This window comes from Heteronotia binoei, chromosome 7, assembly GCF_032191835.1.
Source record: "Heteronotia binoei isolate CCM8104 ecotype False Entrance Well chromosome 7, APGP_CSIRO_Hbin_v1, whole genome shotgun sequence".
Taxonomy (NCBI): Eukaryota; Metazoa; Chordata; class Lepidosauria; order Squamata; family Gekkonidae; genus Heteronotia; species Heteronotia binoei.
Window position 1 is genome coordinate 117,843,804 of NC_083229.1, and position 5,957 is coordinate 117,849,760.

Below are 5,957 nucleotides of genomic sequence, written 5' to 3' on the forward strand. Positions count from 1 at the left end.
TGTTATCTCCCGAATAGTCCAAATTGTGATTATCCAATCAGTGAAACATTTTCGTAATCCCAATTTGGGGCCAGTTTACCAACTTTAATTTGTTCAGCCTTCTGCATTCATTTCTGAACTAACCAAAGTTTGATCCAACCCCAGAGTGGCAACTGAATGCAGCCTATGACTTGGATTCTAATTTGCTGTTCTACCAATGTAATCATCAAGTCTGCCAATTCTGGGTTAAGAGGTTTGGGGTTGGAGCCTGGGGAGGTTGGGGAGGGGGGGAGAGTCTTCAGCAGGGTATAATGCCATAGAGTCCACCCTCCAAAGCAGCCATTGTCTCCAAGTGTCAAACATGCGGCCCAAGGGCCTGATTAGGCCCCCGGAGGAGTCCTATCAGGCCTGCAAGCAACTGTCTGTCATCTGTTTCCTTCTCCCTCTGTCTTGCTTCCTTCTGCATCACAGCTTGCTTTGCCAGGCTTCCTCAATCACACAGGAGCTACAGAGCAAAGCCTCTATTTTCTCGGGCTCCTCCCTTGGGGAGAAAGAGGGGAGGGAGAGCTTGCCTTGTCAGGCTCTCTCAATCGCACAGCAGAACTACTGAGCCAAGCCTCTCTTCCTTCTATTGGCCAAGGCTCCTCAGAACAAGAGCTGTCAGTTATCAGAGACTGTTAAATAAACAAAATGTTGCAAGAGTGCTAATGCTTTAAGCATGTTTTATTTTTTAAAAAAATCTTTAATCGTGTTTGTCTGTGTCCTTTATAAAGTTTATATCTTCACTACCACGCATTACATTTTATGACACACATGACCCAGCCCCACGAAGTCCCATTTATTTCAGATCCAGCCCTCGTAACAATTGAGTTTGACACCCCTGCTCTATGGCCCGGAGATCAATTGCAATTGCAGGCAATCTCCAAGGCTCACCTGGAGGCTGAAAACTCTAGCAGTAACAGCAGTTCTGCCTGCTGAATGGCATCTCTATTTGTGAAAGAAGAAACAATGTTGGGGTGGGGGGCAAGTGACAAAAATTGCCCTTCACTCATTGTTTCTGGGGATCAACTCACCTACAAGAGCACAGAAGTAGGGGAGGGGAAGAATCAGAGTGTTGTGCATTGGTGGTTTTGACTGCTGGTTTGTTACGTCTGTTAGTTGACCTTGAAGCCTACTTCATTGCCCTCCTGGAGCCTGATGCCTACATTCCGATTGGCTGTTCTTTTAGAACCAGCCAATCGGGACATGAGGCATTTCTCTCAGGGAATGCAAACGAAGGATCCTAGAGAGACCAATAGGGTGGATTGCTGCCTCGTGGATATAAGGAGTGGCGTGACCTGTTTGTGTTCAGTTCTGCTCTTGTTCAACAAATTCTTGCTTACCACAAGCTGTCCGAACTTACTATATAATACAGAGTCATTGCCTTCCTCTAGTGTGACTCCGCTTGCATAGATTCTAAAAAATGACCTATACCTGCACTCCTTTTGTTTAGAGGGGAAAAATCTGGAAAGGCCTGCAAACACAATTCTACCAAATTAGTCACAAAGAACTGTTCCCAGTGTTCTGGTTCATGTGTCTGAACAACTGGAAAAGCTGACAAGCCCAGGGGATTGTGTCACATTTTTAATTTGTGAAAATGTTTACCTGATTAGCTTTTATATTAGGCTTCCCAATCCCCAGGTCCCAGAGGGGGATCCCCCGGTTTTACAGGCTTCCCCCCTCCCCCAGCCAACTGGCCGGCGGGGGAAGCCCCGCCCCCAGGGCCATCATGCACCTCCATGAATGATTCCCATAGGGAATGATGGGGAATTGATCTGCGGGTATCAGGGGCTCTGGGGGGGGCCTGTTTTTTGAGGTAGAGGCACCAAATTTTCAGTATAGCATCTAGTGGTTCTCCCCAAAATACTTCCCAAGTTTCAAAAAGATTGGACCAGGGGGTCCAATTCTATGAGCCCCAAAAGAAGGTGCCCCTATCCTTCATTATTTCCTATGGAAGGAAGGCATTTAACAGGTGTGCTGTCCCTTGAAATGTGATGGCCAGAACTCCCTTTGGAGTTCAATTATGCTCGTCACAACCTTGCTCCTGGCTCCACCCCCCAAAGTCTCCTGGCTCCACCCCCAAAGTCCCCAGATATTTCTTGAATTGGACTTGGCAACCCTATTTCATATGCTTGCATTTACATGAGTGCGGCTTAGTACTTCCTATCAGGGCCAGATCTAGGGTGGGGGGCACCCTTGGTGAGCTCGTCCACCCTCCCTGAGTTCTGCCCTTCCCAGCATTATCAAAAAATGTCCAGGAATTTCCAAGGCTGGAGTTAGCAGCCCTGTTTTGAAATAACCTTTTCGTTCGTTGCTGATGTTAAATTAGTCTGTATTTGCAATATGAACACTTTTCTGCCTTTTACTTTCACAAATAATGAAACAAGCTACCCATTTTGTCATTGAATGCTTTTGTTTATTCAGATATAGAAATGCAGATAAATGATGAAAGAAAATGCCTTTATGGGCTTTCAAGAAATTTCCTGATGTTAAGGCTCATAAACAATACTTATTTTTCAGTTTTCTTAAACAGTGCGGATAACTTCCTAAAAAAAATGAATTCTTAGTTAAAACTAATTCAGAAGAATGACTGGATTGTGTTTCCTTCATTTTATTTAGAAAGCATTGATGAAACTCGTGGCTCAATAAAAATCTAACAAATGTACTTATGAGATCAGTTTTATTGGATCCCTCCCAAATATCCCAGGTTTTGTAGGTTAGTGAGACAGTTACTCAAAGTCACTAACATTCTCTCGAAGAATCTGGGATAGGAGAATTATTGTTAAACCAAGAATAAGGCCTGTTGTGAAGGGAAATACAATGGGCTGAGAGGTCGTCCGTGTGGGCCGTTGATGGAGTGGGAGAGGTCTCTTGCTGCCACCTATGATGCCTTTCATGAGACTGCAGTAGAGCGGCAGCCCTTTCTGAGGTCAGTTGACAGAAAGGACGCAGAGAAGCGTCAGAGGTGCGTCTGTCTCTGAGATAACACTGTTTTGGTGGTTTGTTCAATATTCCTGGGCTTGCAGTAGGCCGGGGCAGGGGAGTCAGCCAATAGGAGGTCAGAGATGATGACTGAGCCATGATGGGCCAATGGTTTATGGAGTGCATGGAATGCATCCTTCAGCCAATGGGAGACCTGGGTTTGGCCACCACCATAGGGCTTTCATTTATGAAGGATATATAGATATAAATGCAACATATAGAAAGCTGTCACTTTCCTTCTTAATAAGGTTGCCAGGCAACCAGTGAAAAACCAGGGGAGGGGTAAGGACTTGGAGGATGGCCAGCAGCAACACTATGATGTCACTTCCAGGAAAACCCAGAAATTATGTTATCTCTTTAGGCATTGTTGGAAAATCTGTGGCAAAACCAAAGAGTCTTTGGTGGTTCCTAGATAATTATGATATCACTTCTGGATCTTTCCAGGAAGTGACATCACACTGCCATCAATGGCTTTTTTAAAAAAAAAAATACATTTCTCCCACTAGTTGCAGGAGTTCTGGCAGGCGATGCCTCCTGGAGGCAGGACTTCCCCTGCCCCCAATAGGCAGGGGTGGAATTCTAGCAGGAGCTCCTTTGCATATTGAGCCACACACTCCTGATGTAGCCAGTCCTCCAAGAGCTTACAGTAGGCCCTGTACAAAGAGCCCTGTAAGTTCTTGGAGGATTGGCTACATCACGGGTGTGTGGCTCAATATGCAAAGGCGCTCCTGCTAGAATTCCACCCCTGCCAGTAGGCGTATGGCAACCCAGTTTATCAGCCTCAGTGTTATTTATTTTATTCAAGGCTTTGCCCACAATCATATATTGTCATGCAACTCAATCCAAAACATGCCCCCTCAGATGTATGTTTCATTTTCAATAGGGCTTATGCTCAAGCTAGTTTGAAGAGGATGGCACAATCTTTGCCATGTATACATATATACTCTATTAGTCTTTCTGGATTACTGGGAAAAGCAAGACCTATTTTTTTTCCCCCAGAGGGAAGGTGGCATGGTATAATTCATTCTCATCAGATATCGGAAACTAAGCAGGGTCAGTACTTGAATGAGAGACTAGCAAGGAAGACTCCGCAGAGGAAAACGATGGCAAGCCAACCCTGCTTCTCACTGGCCTTGAAAATCCCTTGCTGGGGTCACCATAAGAACATAAGAGAAGCCATGTTGGATCAGGCCAACGGCCCATCAAGTCCAACCCTCTGTGTCACACAGTGGCAAAAAATGTTATATACACACATACACTGTGGCTAATAGCCACTGATGGACCTGTGCTCCATATTTTTATCTAAACCCCTCTTGAAGGTGGCTATAAGGCTTGGATGAGAGACCATCAAGGAAGGCTCTACAAAAGAAGGCAATGGCAAACCAACTCTGCTTCTCCCTTGCCATGGAAGCCCCTTGCTGGGGTTGCCATAAGTGGGTTGCAACTTGACAACCTGTATGTATGTATTTTTTTCAGAGCCTGCTGGAGCTTTTTTAGGCTACATAGAAAATTGTGTTTCAGCAAAGGGTGAAGAAGTAGCCATGAAATTAAAAGATGTTTGCTCCGTGGGAGGACAGCTATGGTGAACCTAGACAGTATAATAAAAAGTCTGCCAACAAAAGTCCATGTAGTCAAAGCTATGGTATTCCCAATAGTAACGTATGGCTGTGAGACCATAAGTTGGACCATAAGGGAGGTCAGGTGCAGAAGAATAGATGCTTTCGAGCTGTGGTGCTGAAGAAGAATCTTGAGAGTCCCTTGGACTGCAAGAAGATCTGATCAGTCAGTCCTAAGGGAAATCAACCCTGACTGTTCCCTGGAAGGTCAGATGCTGAAGCTGAAGCTCAAATACTTTGGCCACCAAATGAGAGGGGAGCACTCCCCAGAGAAGATCCTGATGCTGGGGAAGACAGAAGGCAAAAGAAGAAGGGGACGGCAAAAGATGAGATGGCTGGACAGCGCTACTGCTGTAACTAACACAAATTTGAGCAGACTTCGGAGGATGGTGGAAGACAGGAGGGCCTGGCATGACTTGGTCCATGGGGTCGCAAAGAGTCGGACTCAACTGTGCAACTGAACAATATATGAGTTCTGAAATAAAATTATTCTGAACATAAAGGAAAAAAAAGAGGCTGCAGGCAGGAGGGTATTTGGATCCCTATGCGAGTAACCTGAGGAGCCTGTAATCAATAAAATCCTGGCCTTATTTTTGCCAACTCTAATGTATCTGCATCATCCATCTCTCCCTTGCCTTTGGGCTGCTCCCCTCTTCAGGCACAAGAATAAGGCTTCACCTGTATTTTTTGTACATTAGTGGCAAAGTTCAAAGCTGTTCCTTAATGGCTGCTAATCTTCATCATAATTTATTGTTCCTAAGAGGAATGACATTACCAGGGGCCATTTGCTAGAAAAATAGGTGGGGGGCTCATTCGCATAACTCATTAGCATATACCACCACCCTCAGCTAAAAGCAACCCACTGCAAGAAGGGAGAGTCCAGGCAAACAAGGCCTGCTAGAGATCCAGCCAGCCCAAGCAGGCCTCGCTCGCCTGGGACTCTCCTGGGCCCCCCCCAATCAAAAGGCCAGCAAGCCAGCCCCCCACACCCAAAATCACAGAAGAAGTGAAGAAAGGGTGGCATGGATTTCTCCAGGGGTTATTGAGGGCTGCTGGGGGCATGGCAAAGCTCCTGGTGGCTGGCTGGCTGCTCGCTCTTCTAATCCAGGGATTGTTATGCAGCTGCCCCTACTATTCAATGGACAAGGTAGGTGGGGAGGAAGAGGGGAAACCATCAGAAAAGTTCAGGAGCTGTGCTCCTGTGAGCTCCTGATGAATCTGAGGCCTGGGCATTACCCACTTTAAGGGCTAGACCTCTGTAACTATTAAAAGGAAAAGGGGGGGAAGTAATTTTGCAAACATATTTTTTTTTCCTGTCCTGTTTTCATGATTCCGGGATTG